Source organism: Lingula anatina, chromosome 10 (assembly GCF_051362555.1).
Source record: "Lingula anatina isolate TDL-2025a chromosome 10, LinAna3.0, whole genome shotgun sequence".
Classification (NCBI taxonomy): domain Eukaryota; kingdom Metazoa; phylum Brachiopoda; class Lingulata; order Lingulida; family Lingulidae; genus Lingula; species Lingula anatina.
Window position 1 is genome coordinate 8,640,246 of NC_141776.1, and position 16,435 is coordinate 8,656,680.

Below are 16,435 nucleotides of genomic sequence, written 5' to 3' on the forward strand. Positions count from 1 at the left end.
GAGCACCTCCTATGTCAAGAATTTTGACCAAAATGACATTTTCTTTATTTTAATTAATTTTTTCTGTACGAAATTTAAGGCACATTATGGTAACTCCAAAATTATAACATCTAGTCCCTTATATCTCCAAAACTGGCAGAGATAGGTCCATAGTTACTATTGAACTTGAATAGGAAGTCATATACTGGCAATCTAAATGTGACCTTGAAATTGACCTTTGACCTACTTTTCACCATGAACTGAACTTTGCAAATTTTTCTTCCCTTTTATCTCCAAAACTGGCAGAGATAGGTCCATAGTTACTATTGAACTTGAATAGGAAGTCATATACTGGCAATCTAAATGTGACCTTAAAATTGACCTTTGACCTACTTTACACCATGAACTGAATTTTGCAAATTTTGCTTTCCTTTTATCTCCAAAACTGGCAGAGATAGGTCTGTAATTACTATTGAACTTGAATAGGAAGTCATATACTGGCAATCTATATGTGACATTAAAATTGACCTTTGACCTACTTTTCACCATGAACTGAACTTTGCAAATTTTTCTTCCCTTTTATCTCCAAAACTGGCAGATATAGGTCCATAGTTACTATTGAAGTTGAATAGAAAGTCATATACTGGCAATCTAAATGTGACCTTAAAATTGACCTTTGACCTACTTTACACCATGAACTGAATTTTGCAAATTTTGCTTTCCTTTTATCTCCAAAACTGGCTGAGATAGGTCCTTAGTTACTATTGATCTTGAATAGGAAGTCATATACTGGCAATCTAAATGTGACCTTAAAATTGACCTTTGACCTACTTTTCACCATGAACTGAATTTTGCAAATTTTGCTTCCCTTTTATCTCCAAAACTGGCAGAGATAGGTCCATAGTTACTATTGAACTTGAAAAGGAAGTCATATACTGGCAATCTAAATGTGACCTTGAAATTGACCTTTGACCTACTTTTCACCATAAACTGAACTTTGCAAACTTTTCTTCCCTTTTATCTCCAAAACTGGCAGAGATAGGTCCATAGTTACTATTGAACTTGAAAAGGAAGTCATATACTGGCAATCTAAATGTGACCTTAAAATTGACCTTTGACCTACTTTTCACCATGAACTGAATTTTGCAAATTTTGCTTCCCTTTTATCTCCAAAACTGGCTGAGATAGGTCCATAGTTACTATTGAACTTGAAAAGGAAGTCATATACTGGCAATCTAAATGTGACCTTAAAATTGACCTTTGACCTACTTTACACCATGAACTGAATTTTGCAAATTTTGCTTTCCTTTTATCTCCAAAACTGGCTGAGATAGGTCCGTAGTTACTATTGAACTTGAATAGGAAGTCATATACTGGCATTATAAATGTGACATTAAAATTGACCTTTGTCCTACTTTTCACCATAAACTGAACTTTGCAAATTTTGCTTCCCTTTTATCTCCAAAACTGGCAGAGATAGGTCCATAGTTACTATTGAACTTGAATAGAAAGTCATATACTGGCAATCTAAATGTGACCTTGAAATTGACCTTTGACCTACTTTTCACCATGAACTGAATTTTGCAAATTTTGCTTCCCTTTTATCTCCAAAACTGGATTCAAGTCATATACTGGCAATTTACTGTGACCTTGAAATTGACCCTTGACCTACCTTACGAAGAATTTAAATTTGATTGTACCATATATATTTTTTGCAATAGTTTAAAAATTCTTGTTTTATTGCATTTTTAAAGCTTGTCAAGCACAAAACTGGTGGCTGTGTCCCTTATTTTGTGTATGTGGGGGTCTATACGAATGCGCTTGCTCCAGCTGGTGGTACAATATTTGGAGGCGGTATCGCCTCTCTGATCCTCTAGTTTACCAGTGTTTTCAGTGTAATTTTTCAGTTTTCTCAAATATAACGTCTAAAGAAAATACTTTTCATCAGACACAGTCAACTGATCGGCTTATGACAGATTTTTATTGTTGTTAAGTATCATTTGTAAAAATTTCAGAAATATTTGACAAGATTTGTCAAAATTATCGTCCAAAGAACAAGAGATAGTATGAGGCAAAGGAAGGAAAGAATGTGGTAGTATTTCAATTAGAATGAGGAATGAAAGTTCTGAAGAAAAACTTTCATAAGGTTGGGTGGAAAAGTGGCAAGCTAGAGACAGATTGGATTGGACCATACAGGTAAATCATAATCATCATCCACTTGTTCACTTATTCAATGCATATATTTTTGTCATATTTCATACAATTTTGATTAAAATTAAATTCAAAGGAAGAACAACTGTTCATTTTGTCCAAAAACCAGATTTTCCTAGGGTAAACAATTTTCTATACTGTTAATGACTCCATTCTGACATTCAAAGTTAGTATAGTCCATGTTTTTTGTAAGAATCATATCATGAAGGTCCATCTCGTCAGATGGCAAGCACAGATTCAAGAATAATAGAAATAATCACTGTTTTGGTGGTAAAGTGTTATTCATTATAATTCTAGGAAGTATTTACAATGTTTTTATTGTGAAATATTAATTGCATAAAAACAGTTGTTATTTCTTAATTTTGACTTAAAGATACAGATATTAGTAGTATATTGGGGGTGGGTGCAAAATAAAATGTAGCTAGCAATTCAGCATGTCAAAATAAACATTATCAAAGCTCTATAGTACCACTGTGGCTTGCTTGCATACAATTCTCGTAATACATGTAATACTTCTAGGGTAAAAAAAATGGACCAGAAGCAGAATGGAAGGGAAAGAGCTTAAAACCAAGGTGCCTTAGTTATATTCACTTGAAACCATACACAGAAGGTTAGTTACTTATTCCATCTATGCTTGTCTCCATCTAGACTAAGACTGGATTCCCATACTTAGATCGATCTATCTGGATCGACCTAACTTCCTGGGGATTCACGCTAAATTGCAGTCAGCTCAAGAGGCTGAAATGTCTGTCACACTTACCGAATCAGCTAGGGGTAAAGGTAATTACCCCCTAACAGTTTTACTAGGCGTGACAGATGTTTAATCCGGTTAGTTTGATAGCAATTTAGTGAGACTTCCCAGGGAGATAGATCGATCCAAATATCTGTGGGAATGGTCCCTAAGTTTGCTGATGTAGTTAAAGTAAGGCTACATTCCTGCTTGCATAATTGCATACTGTAACAATAGAATTTATGAATAGAAAACCTTTCACTAAATCGTATGGTAACTAATTGTTAATTGCTTCTTGATATACTGAAAATATTAGCTGAACAGTTTCAAGGTAGGATATTGCATGTAGGTTTTACTGAACGTTGCTTGGTAATTGTAATACAACAAATGTGTAGTTAAAGAATTCACACCCTGTCCCCTGACATAATTTTTGTAGTGTACCAACATAACCAATTGTTTTGTCCTTTTCAGAGGTTTGGAAAACACCATGACCAAGCCAAAGTGTTTTTTTTTTTTTTTAATTGTTTAGATTTTTAGGTTTTAAATGGTCATGACCACTCTCTTATGTGATTTAGAGATTTTATTTTTGTCCGCCTGTAGCTTTAAATTTATATCAGAAAATTCAGATATTACTTTTGCCTTGTAAGCAATGTTAAAACCAAGTTCATTGGGATGTTTTAAAGCCAAACTGTCTGGGATTTGACATGCATAGATTCTCTTTGTAATATGTAATCTGAACAGTAAAAAAGTGTGTTTAACCATTCGCAATGTGGTTCCAGTATCTACTTTAAAGTTAAAATACCTGCTCAACAAGAGGTCTATCATATACTTCAGTTGGTACAATTGCTGCAAATATATGCAATTCAGCACAGGCCAATCTGTATATTTATGACCTTGATGGAAGTGTTAATGTCAAAAGGAATGTATTTATGGAATGGATTTGAATACTCTCTTTATTAATCATGCCAGTGCAAAGGATATTAAGGACATTATGTGTGAGGTGTTGGATACAAACTATATAACCACTGCTGTTTGGAAATCTTTTAAGACTGATCATTCTGCATAAACAGAGACTGACTGATCACTCTGCATAAACAGAGACTGAATACAACAAACCACTAGTACAAACCAAAGGACTTAAACATTTGCCTTGATCTTGCTTTACACTATCAGGTGGGAAAGGCAATATGTTTTCAAATGTTTGATATTAATTGGATGTCTGTTTGTGCCCTTAGATTGCTGTATTCAATTTACCTGTATATTGTATATAGTTCATTCCTGAACAACTAATTCTAATGTATAGACATTGTTTGTATTTGTACTGAGTTAAGGAAAACTTGTTTCACAATAAATCTTTGTAAATCAACCATTTCTTCAATTTTGGAATTATTATTATTTTTAAAATTTGTTTAACATTGTAGTGACAATGCATGTAGAGTACCCGGTACTTGATAAACAGCATTAATAGGGACGTGACAATAAGTTATAAGCATATTTTACATATAAATCAAATAATTAAGATCTACCATGACAGAAATACATAGATAAGTAACCCTTAGCAAAATTTAAAAAGTGTGCAGCACATGTGCTGCAAATTTACTGCGCATGTACAGCACACTCTACAGTGTGCAGTAGACAGCTGTGGGGAGCATGCAGAAGTGTGCAGTAAAAATCTTGCTGCACACCTACTGCACACTTCCATGAGTACAAACAGTGTGCAGAGAGTATGCAAGAGACTTGGTATTTCAATAGAAGCATGAGGACAGTGTGCAGTAAACTTAAAATTTGATCAGGAGTTTGCCACAAATGTACAGGAAACTTTAAAATTTTAATATAAGTTGTGTGTGTTGAGTGCACGGCAAACTAAATTTCTTCGGGATTATGCTATTTTAGTGTGTAAAAAACTCATCATTTAAAAAGTGTTTAATGTACCGATACAAGATACATGTACTGCCATTGACAATTATGCAAACAAAATACTTTAATACACATTTTACTTTTATAACCATCAATAAGAAAGAATCTATGTTTTAATAGAATTTTATTGTCATATGAGCTATATTTATGATGCAGGCCAGATAGAAATCCATCCAGATTTTAAATCACCCTAGGCCAAATTAAAATCTACTCAGATTTGGGCATATGCGGTTTTAGCTTTTGCTTTGAAAACAAACTGCCAAATTAGTCCAACAAACAAATCAATTACATTACGAAAAGCTAGTTATAAAGTATATTTTTCTAACAAACAATGGTGTTTACCTCACTCAAAGTATGAGAAAAAGTCAAGGGCAATATAAGTTTAACAACCTGTAAAGGAAAAAATTACTAATGAACCCTTTAAATTCATTCACTAAATCACTTATGCAAAGCCATACCCACCACTAAAATTTAAGATTATTTTTAGGATGTATCAAAAACAGTCATGAAATCTAGGATTATGGTAAACTAGAAAAGCACTCCGAGAGCGCAGACCTCCGCCAAGGCAGCAAAGTCTCTACCCAATGCCGTTTCACCCCTAAATTTTCATTCTATAATGATTTAGTTTTTTATTTTTGATTATTGATTGATTATTGATCCGGATCACCACCAAAAACTAATAATCTGTTCCTTGGCCCACTTCTGACAGTTCCTGAAAATTTCATCAAAATCAGTTCATAACTTTTTGAGTTATGTTGATGACAGACAGACAGACAGACAAACAAACAAACAGGGGTGAAAACATAACCTCCTTGGCAGAGGTAATTGAACATGACTCCTACTAGCATAATCTTGACTTTGCTATTTAATTATCACCAAAAGATAAAAACACAGTATATAATGTATTTTTACTATTTTTATGATGATATTCACTTCATATTTCTACTAATATATTGAAAGGTCAACCTTATCTAGTCAGATTTTTTAAAAACTTGTCAAATTATTGCCAATAAATTCGACCAAATGCCACCATGTATAGTTTCATATAGAATTAATTCAAGAAACAACTCGGGTTTCAGAACTAGAGGAACGGATAAGAGTATCAAGTTTGCGCCCAGAAATATAATAAATGTGCAGTTTTAAAGCTTTTGTTCGGCTGATTGACAGATAAATTACATTGTACATCCGCCAAGGAGGTTATGTTTTCACCCCTGTCTGTCTGTCTGTTTGTTTGTTTGTCATCAACATAACTCAAAAAGTTAAGGACCGATTTTGATGAAATTTTCAGGGTAGGTGGGAAATGGGTTAACTTAGAAGTGATTAGTTTTGGTGGTGATCCGGACCAATAATCAATCAATAATAATAATAATAAAATTGCTGCCTTGTACATTTTCTGTGTTACAGAGAATGTACAGAGCGGCTTTCTTCTTTGTTATGCGTCTTTAAAAGAAAAAACAAAGCACTTTTTTTAAAAATAAAAATGTTAGAAATACCTGTACAAACCTTAGTCGCCACAACTCTAGTGTTAAATATTTACAGTGCTATAGCAATAGGCGACAGCATGTTTTAATTGGGATGCGTTAATAATAATAATAATCTCATTCATTTGGAGTGAAAGTCTATGGACAAAACAAGATGGTTTGTTTGTGCAATAACCTGATAGATTGCGTTAAGTGTCTTCTCTAACACAATCCCACGACAGTGATACTATTATGTAACCAGGTGAGCATTTTGGTGAGAGGTATTCAGATAGGACCAAGGTCAGTAGGAAGAGGAAGAGCTTCATGTGCCACATTGCCACGATTACCACACGTAGACTGAAATTTTGGCACTGAGATCTGATGTAGTTTGTTGTAAGTACTGTGTACATGATATAAGGCAACACTGATCGGTTTATGTTGACGATATTTTATCAGAAAGTATGCATATCCCTCTTCAGTTCAGCTGTAATGGCTCTTGGATATATTTTATTGACATAAATGTCCAAATGAGTTTGAAAAGTTAAATAACTTCTTATGTTGCTTTTTCCAGAAGGAAAGCATTTGTTCATAAAGAAGTGAGAAGATTATTCCAGTCGTCCAAAGGTCTGAACTCGTTATTCCGTCTTAAACAAAGCAAGACGACCAAGCAGGTAACTACCGGTACATTCTCAGCTCCCAATGGGTGCCTTCTTCATCTTACAACAGCGGCAATGTCGACTTCCATTGCCTCTAATTTTCATGATTTCAATTTCATACCATCCTTTATATTACAATCTGAAATAAAATGCGCGAAAAAAGTATCTGATTTTAAAAGAAATTGAGCTAAAATGCTAGCGTTCGGATTACAAAATTATTTAAGTGGGTTAATCGGAATAAAGTCATTGGTAAAATCATTATTTTTCTGTCTATAAAAGTGAAGTGGTTTAAATAATCACATGTAGCAATAAAATGCTGAATTTATGTCAGACTACTCACAAAATAAGCAATATAATACATAAATAAAGCAAGAGAAAAAACAAACACTTTCTGCATCTTTGTGCTCTGTAAACCACATGTTAATTGTCATTGACCAGTGTTTTATGTTATCCTACAGAACCGAGGCAATTTAATATTGCTACATTGTAGCCCGCATTTACAAAATCCTGAATTATCATGATCAAATCTAGGCTTTCTGTCAAATGTTTACATTTATCTACTTTTAATTCCGCAAATATATAAAGTTTTTACGGCCGGTTTTGTTTTTATGGTAAAATTATCTATGTGGGCAAATATTATATGCAGTCTCCATCAAAATACTCCTCGTGGAGGGATATGGTTTAGCAAAGATAGAAAAAATAAAGATTAGTATGTTGACGTGTAACAGTGTGTACAGGGCAAGTAATAGTAACGTCGTTATAAAGTATATTATTGTATAGAACGTGTAGATTCAATTTACCTAGTATATAGCTATTCTCTATGATATGATTTCTGTGTCCTTAATGCATACTGAAATGGATCGGTGTAAAGATTATATTTCACTTTTAAAATTATTAGATATAGTTTCTTGCATGTGGATTTCGTATAATTTATTTCATTTTTCATTTACTTTCAGTGTCTCGTAACAACCGTCTTACGATGAAATTGGACGCACTCCCAGCAAAGACATCAGATTCGTGTTCGCCAGCGCCCGCACCCATGTCAACGTTGTCTTGCGTTTGTTGTATAGTCAACTTGCAGGGTTGACATTTGATTTGGTTTGAAATGTAATGTTTGGTTTGGGTTGTAATATTCTGCATCAAACCGTGTATCAAATGAAGTGCAGCGTGTAACGAGTGGTTTATTCATGAAACTTCTAATAAAATGGACTAAATCCAAGCGTCAACGATGCACGTCGCTGGTATATTATTATACATATATGTAAATAAGCTGTAATACAGCACTCTATCCGCACACATACCAACCAGTTTTCGAATCTGAAACGACACTTTTGAAGTTGTCCTAAAACAAAACAAAAAAAATCCCTTGCTTAATCGATCTATGAAAATAAAATTAATTGCAAATTTATCATTAAGTGATGTGCAGGTAGAGCACTGTGCTAGTGCGACCGATTTAATGTTTTATTGTAAAATTATATGTGTGGGCAAATATGTAATAAGACGCTTTGTTATGCAATCGAAAATGCATGTTTATTCATATTAAATTGGATACAAATATTGATTTTAATGAAACTAACTTTAGAAAAAAAAAAGGTCGCAACTCCATTACGTAAAATGCCTACAAGAGTTTTATTGTGGGTTCTTTGGAAAAATGAACGAGATGTGAATCTACAATAAGCTGTCAACACTGCAATCCAAATATGACACTTATGAAATTGTTAAATGTGCTCAAGTTATTGCAGAACTGCCCACACGTATTGAAACGGGTCTTTTTGAAATTGTGAATATGCGGTTATGACGCATGGTAAGAATAAACTTCCTTTGGTTCCCGGTGTTTTGATGTACTAGTAGTGTGTCTGATCAGTGACAGACCCATAGTTATATTGCTGGGAGGGGGGAAAAATCTGTATTTTCAGAAAATCAAACCAGGCGTTGGGTTAGTTTTTTTTTTTTTTTTTTTTTTTTTTTAATTAATAAGTTTTTGTTATTGAAGAAGGAAAATTTACTTTTTACCTTCATTACAAGGCGGATATACTCACAAAGAGAAACAGTGAATAGTAGAAATTTGTTTCCTTTTACTTTAAATAAAATGTATATGTAGGACTGGCTTTTTATCGCATCTTTTACAACTTGACATGTTAAAAAATCCTTATCAAATTCGTATCAAAAACTACAGTTGTCGAAAAGATCTGTTTTGGGGTAATGGGTATTTCCTAGTAATTAAACGAACTTTTGTAGACTGTCAACTTTTGTCAATCCTCTGAAAACACGAAATTGGTCAGTTAATCGCCAATTTAATGACTTATCGTCTAAAAATCCTTTTTCTTTTGTATTTTTTTTTTTTTTTTTTTTTTTTTTTTGTCTAATCAAATATGAAAAGTCGAAATATATATTATCAGAAAAATGACACTTTGATTGGTTAGAGTAAGTTTTACACAAACTTAGAAGGTTAGTGTTTTATTTAATGTTGATCTTGCACTTGGTACTTTCTTAATTCTGTTTTGCGATCGGGATCAAGGGGTGACTGAGAACAAAAGGCCCGATTAGATGCCAGTCCTGCAGTGCTGTTGGGTTATTTTTACTGAATGTTTCTTGATCACTGAGCATCAGAGATCTTTGAGTTTATTAGCATTTTCTTAGTACATGTGATTAGTTATTTTGATTTAAGCGGTTTTCGCATAACCTTTTCAATTTTGTTTACATATTGTTCTTAAAAATGACTATGACTAGGATAAGGTTGTAAACTGACCATGTCTTCATGCTGTTCTTGATTCGCACGACGCATAAATTGTGCCATCAAAATCCTATTTTAAGATTTAAAGAAAAGAAAAAAAATGACGCAAAATATGAGGTACATATTTATTTATCTATGAGAAAAGCACTCATCAAATTTGCATAATTGAATAATGTTTGACTGCTGTTTGGTGTTGTGTGTGATCATCAGCATGGCGACATAGAAGAAGTTGTGGTGTCATGAGTGTGTACCCGCGTGCGGGGGGGAACGCTTACATGAGAATATATGCATTTTAAATTTTCAATTTGATACCACCTTTGCCTTTGGATAAAAATGCCCCTCGGTGAAATTTTGTATCAGTCACAAGACTAATACACCAATGTCAACTTTGAACAATGGCTGTAAAATACTTCACGTCAAATCTTCAACTTTCTCGTCGCAGCAAAAACCTGAGAATTTCTTGTTCTGGCCAGTATTATGTCGTCTCGTATGTAGTGTTCTTGAACACTTTTTCAAAACCAAAACGATTGATCTTGAGCGACAATTTTCAAAATGCATAGAACCTCCGACACATTTAGTTATAGATAGTTGTATTTAAGCTTGATTTACATCTCGAAATGCGAAGTCGTTATAAAAATTACTTTTTATGTACAGCCAAAACTTAATGTATGGGTTTTGCATACATCTGTATAGTGGAATTACTTGTATTTGTTATAATAAACGTACATAAAAGTTGTAAGATATGTAGTTTAAAAAATGTGCAAAATGTCATTCCTGGCTTTCTTTTCTTCAGCTCGACCCGAACCTTTGTTTATTAACTTAGTCTTCTTCTCCTTCTTGGTTTGTCGCCTTACCCACTGAGCCACTGCCCCAACTTACTTTTTCCTCATGCGTATGATCCTCTTGTAGTAGTCTAAATTGTTTATTTGGGTTTATTTTTGTAAAAGGTAATTTGCTAGGACCTAGAAGCGCCAGGAATCGAACTGGGGACCTTCTGTCTCAGAGGCAAGCGCGTTACCTACTTCTCTAAGTGTTCCCACCCACCCTCCTCGGGAAGACTTTCTTCTTATAGTAACCGAAGAAAAATTTTGATAGCACCCCTTTGTAATTCCAAAGTGCCCAAGCTAGAAATCGGACCCCAATCCCAGGCTACCACTGAGCCGTGTAGCCATCAGGAAAACACTAAGACATTTTGTATATTCAGTAAGTTTTTTATTAAGAACAATTCAAATTAATTTTACTGTATTCAGTTATTAATAAAGCATGTATCTATAAAATATCATTGTCGTAAGTCTTTTTATTACTGCAAATATCTGTGAGAATATGATTGATGTCTGCATTTAAATTCACTTAAAAGTGTAAAAATATAACATTCTTATCTATTCGACTTAACAAAATAAACTGTCTACCACATTAATGGTCTTATGTTTGATCTTAATGAAACGAACAAAATCTTTCAACTTCTTCTTTAAAAAAAAACAATGGTGGATCTAGTCTCCGCCCTCCCCGAGGAGAAAGACCCATTCTGGACTCGCATGATCAAGTCCTCGAAAGAATCCATCACGCCCCAAATGTCCCTTTAAAATGTCCTGGATCCGCCATTGTTTTATCTTTATATAACAATGAAAACTATGAGACATTTGTTAAATGCTCTGTTTAAAATTGCACGCTTTTTTGAAGTCGGACACTTATCGTTGGGAACGAAAAAAACGGACACGCACTTTCGTTATATTTGGCAAAAAAGCGTCAAAAGTCCCCAAAAATTAATACAACGTTTATACAGCTATTGACAAAATGTAAAGACTAATGAAAATTAGATAATAAAATGAATATGAAAATTTAAAAAATCGTTACAAAAACAAACAATAAAATCTATTTAGAAAACAAACTACATGTTCACTTATGAAATCTGGATTAAAATCCAAGGTACATATCACGATATTTCTCATATTTCCTACATCCATTTTTAATTTCAAAAATCTTGTAACAAATAATTTGCAACCTTCTGAACATAAATTGTTCTAAATACGAGAAAATATCACGATATTTCTGCATCATCTGGTCAATAGAAAAGAAAACGCTGGTTAGAGAGAATTGCCGAAAACAGTTAAATTTGAAAAATAAAATAATTTTCAATCACATAAATGGTCCTATCATCTTTACCCAGAACCTGTATGTGTTCAACAGATGAATGGCAAAAATATAAGTCATTTTCAGGATAAAAAGTGCCATATTTTACATTGTAAGAACTACATTCAGAGATAAATACTAAAAAACAAAATAAGTTGCTTTTCCATCCTATGAATGGCATTTACATGTACAATATCAGCTTTTCAAGAAGGGAATTTTCGCAAATGAAAATTGAAATTTGCAAATTCTACATACTTCACTAGTAAAAAAATTCGATCTTGGCTCGTAAAATTACATTTCTTTTTCAACAAGTCAGCAAATGTTCAAATTTCAAGGGACGATGTGCCTTTTTTCTCATCTGAACATTAAAAGAAAGACACACAATGATCGTTTGTTGTTACATTCTAGATTTCAGTCCATTTGGAGAATGAGACTGAAGCCGGTAAAAACAGAAATTAAGAATTCGACACCGGGATTGTAGAATTTATCAGCGGTTTCGATAGTGTTCCTTGGGGATTTATTTGAAATTGCTGAATGTTACAGAAAAAAATTTGGGCTTTAAACCGACATAAAATGTGGAATATTTTTGCTTCCTTAATTCGCATTCGATTTAAACTAGAAAGTCACCCATTGCTGTCTTGCTGAAGAATACCACAAATAGTATCATTTTACATGTCACGTGTGACCAACTTGAAACTACGACAGTATAGAACATATTTCAGTTCAATAAAATAAGCTTTCTAACGGATGACCATGCATTCTGATATATGATCACGTTTTAAATATATTACATTTAATTCTTATAAGAACTCAAATTCGTGATGTTATATTGATAAATAAAACACGTGAAAAAAAATCGCCTTTAGACAGAGCCTTTTCAAATCCGTCCCAAACAACATTGCGGGCTATCAACTCACCCTTATTTCTTGAAGGGTTCATCTTATAATCTGTCACGCAGAAATCTCAAGGACTTCAATTTAGCTCACACATGAAATGAAATATCAAATCTTAATTTATGAAATCTTGTCAATATTCGAAATGGAAGTATATAACTGTACCCCCTTAATACTTGAATTATGTTCTTTACTCCAGAAATGGACGTTATCATATATATATCAAAAAGGCTATATCATATTCTATAATTCTACTACCAACTGCTCACTAAATATCAACATGTCAATGGCCAGACCCTCACAAGTCATTTCACAGCATTTTCCCCTCCTTGGCCATTTCTCACGGTAAACTTCCACTGCCAATACTATTTCTACCGACGAAGTTCAAAATACTGAAAATGAAGTGCAACTGCATCTTCCTTTGATTTATGAGATGCGATGAGATGAAGTGGTGGAGGTACGTGGGGAAAATGTTGGGAAATGACCAAAACCACTTTTAAGCAAACGGGCGTCAAAATACTTTTCAAAAATAAATCACAATTAACTTATCACCAAATACCTGACATTGATTTCTTAAAACGTTATATTGATATGACTGAAATTACGACATTCTTATACTTAATATCTAAGCCGCCTTCGATCCACTTCCTGATCATTGAGCACTGAGGCAGTGACGTCTCCTTCCAGGCTGTCCATCCCATTACATTCATGGTAGGGGGAGGTGGCAGGCTAAAGTGGCCGCCTTTCCTTTTCAACTCTCACCAATATTTGACGGATGAAACTTCATTTGTACTTTACAACTTTAAAAAAACATTGGACGAATTTGTGTTTAGCATATTTCTAAAAATGCCAGACGAAAATTAACCTCAGATCCTTATCAACCCCAAATTCAAACGACATTATGTAGGTCACTGGCTATCTTGATGTGACGCAATATGGTTCACTGATTTAAATATCTGAGCAGTTTTTGTTGTTTGACCAACAGACCATGAGATTGAGCCATTTGGAAGTAAACAGAAATGCTGCAATCGGAAACTCGGTACTTTGCTCGAGATTTATAATTTTATTATAAATTTATAAATCTCGAGCAAAGTTATAGACATAAAATAACCGGCGAATTATTTGTGAATATACGATGCTTTGATATTTTTATCTGTACAATAAAAGATATTTTATGCATATAATTCTCTCATCTTTGTTCATATTCTTTCATGAATGCATGTGTGAGTGTGTGTGTGCGCGCGCGCATTCTCTATTGTTAACAAATGCACCAATCATCGAATGGCGATATGGTACCATACAACTAATGATTTATTGTAAATAAAGTGATAGACAAATATGAGGAAAACAGTAAAGTTATAGGTTATCTACAAACTATAAGAGCTGTTCACGTACAGTTGCCGCCTTACTGAAGGTCAAAACCACATCAAGCGTGAGGAGTTCGATACGTTAGTAAGGTAAGCGTTTGACAAAACAACATTTTTCAATATCTCTTATATGAAATACGCATCTTGATATTAACGCAATAAAAAATAATAAATTCATTAGACTACTGCATATCTGCACCCTATGGCTGTACATAAGAAAGAATGAAAAACTGCAGCGAATCAAAAAAAAAAAAAAAATTCATCTCGTCTTTTAACCCAGGGAGACTCATATCACACTTATTTTAAAACAGTTGCACTGGCTCCCTGATAGAGCACGCATTTTATTCAAAATTTTAACTTTTGAGCATGCAGTTTTTTTTAAATTAACACTCAGATTAACACTCAGATGATAACTAAAAGCTGTCGAAGAGAGCCACGGTCCTCAGATGTATAAATTGGAGCGGGAGAATACAAAGGAACTCTTTATTTGCGTAGTTTAAAATATGCATGTTATCACTAGCTGGTGAAACACACTACATGTATTGCGGTCTATTTTATCACAGGTGAGGTGATAATAGCTTAGCTTAAGCTTTGTTCATTGAAGAAAAATGATGAACTTCTGAGAGCTGTTTAAAAAAAGAGATTAAAACCAAGTTTTCAGCTCACCTTATCTACACCTGAATGAAATTGACAGTTGTATAAACACACGTCAATCATTACACTGATAAGTTAATATAGGTGTAAAACAGTGACTACGCCAAAAGACGACGCGATATCTCCAGAGGTATAGATGAATGGAAAAGAATTTTTTCTTTTTTTTAGATTTACACATGTTCATTCGCCGCCAGTTTTAACTCGGCTACTGGGATTATGTGATGAGAGGTTGCAATTGCAATTGCCAATACTTCCATGTGCCAGTTAATAACCAGTTATTATGCACGAATGGTAACAATTTATTATACCTCGCCAATATCCTCCAGTTATTTCAACCGGTCAGTACACACGTCTTCAACACATACAACACATACAGTCACATGATTATTCGACATACAACACTCAAATGACACCAATTTTATCTTATGAAAAAAATTAAATTTAAAGTGATTGTATTTTATTTCCCCGGGAAATTATATTTTAGCATAGGGGGCTCGGTCCTTACGTAAAAACAAAAAACGCGATATATTCTGACGTCTGGCCTGTCTCAACATGGTTGTGACGACAACCACAGAATTGATGGAAATGTGCTAGATGTGACAAGCCGTTGACCACTGTAAATATGTATATACAGTAGGCCATAAAATAACCATTTTTCTCACTAAAGAATATCATTAAAAGGTTTTTAATTAACGTCTCTTGGCAGGTTAGTTCCCCATCTACCGATCCGAAATAACAGATCCTTCTATACAAATGTAGAATGAAGTTGTTCATATATCTGTAATAAGAAGTAATACTTGCAACGTGTAATACCACAGTGCGAGACGGTGTGTTTTTCATTTGTGTCATACTACACTGTTTTACATTGCCAAGCAAAGAGAGACAATTTTATCCTGCGCCACCCTTCCTGTTTTAAAGTCAACAGAATATAATTTGCAAAACCTTATCATTTCTAACTTACTTTCAAACTGTTCATTGTAAGTGACGTCACATTCTACAAACATGTTGCCTACCGCATTCAAAATGGACATCTTTTTTTTCAAATGAAAGTCAAAGAAATTACGTTGTAGCTTAATACCACAATCTAACGTTAAATAAATCCTCTCTCGAGCGTGCGCACGCCCTCGCATGCAAAAGCAATAAAGTCACAGACACACACCTGTTCCCTGTGCACCTACAGAAACTGTCATTTTTCTTTGTTTCCTCAAATGTCAAAATACAACTTTGTAGCTATTACAGAGAGAGAGAGAGAGAGACGTTTTTTTTACATTAAACTTGAACTGTAAATGCGCATAAAGCTTAAAAATGTAATTTTATGTCGACGATATATTTTTAAGGCTCTATTTGCCTTTCATATCGTAATTTTACTGGTTATAACAAGATAACAAAGATGAAGATGAATGTTCAGTGACTCAATAATATACATAAAAATCACGAATTATTCGATTTCACGAAAGAGAGATCTGGAGCACAGAGAGAAAGCCGTCTCCAAGACATACCCCCACCCACTCCATAATACCGTGTTTTCAGAATCATAAACAGACTATGCCTCATTTCGAGAGTTCAGAACTAACGGTCAAAATCTGGTATTTGAATTTAATTCCTTTCATGCAGAAAACCCAATTATAAACATTGGTTTGAATGAATAGTAATAAAAAGTACTGAGTGAAACTATTTCTGGCAATCAAGTTAACATTCGTACCT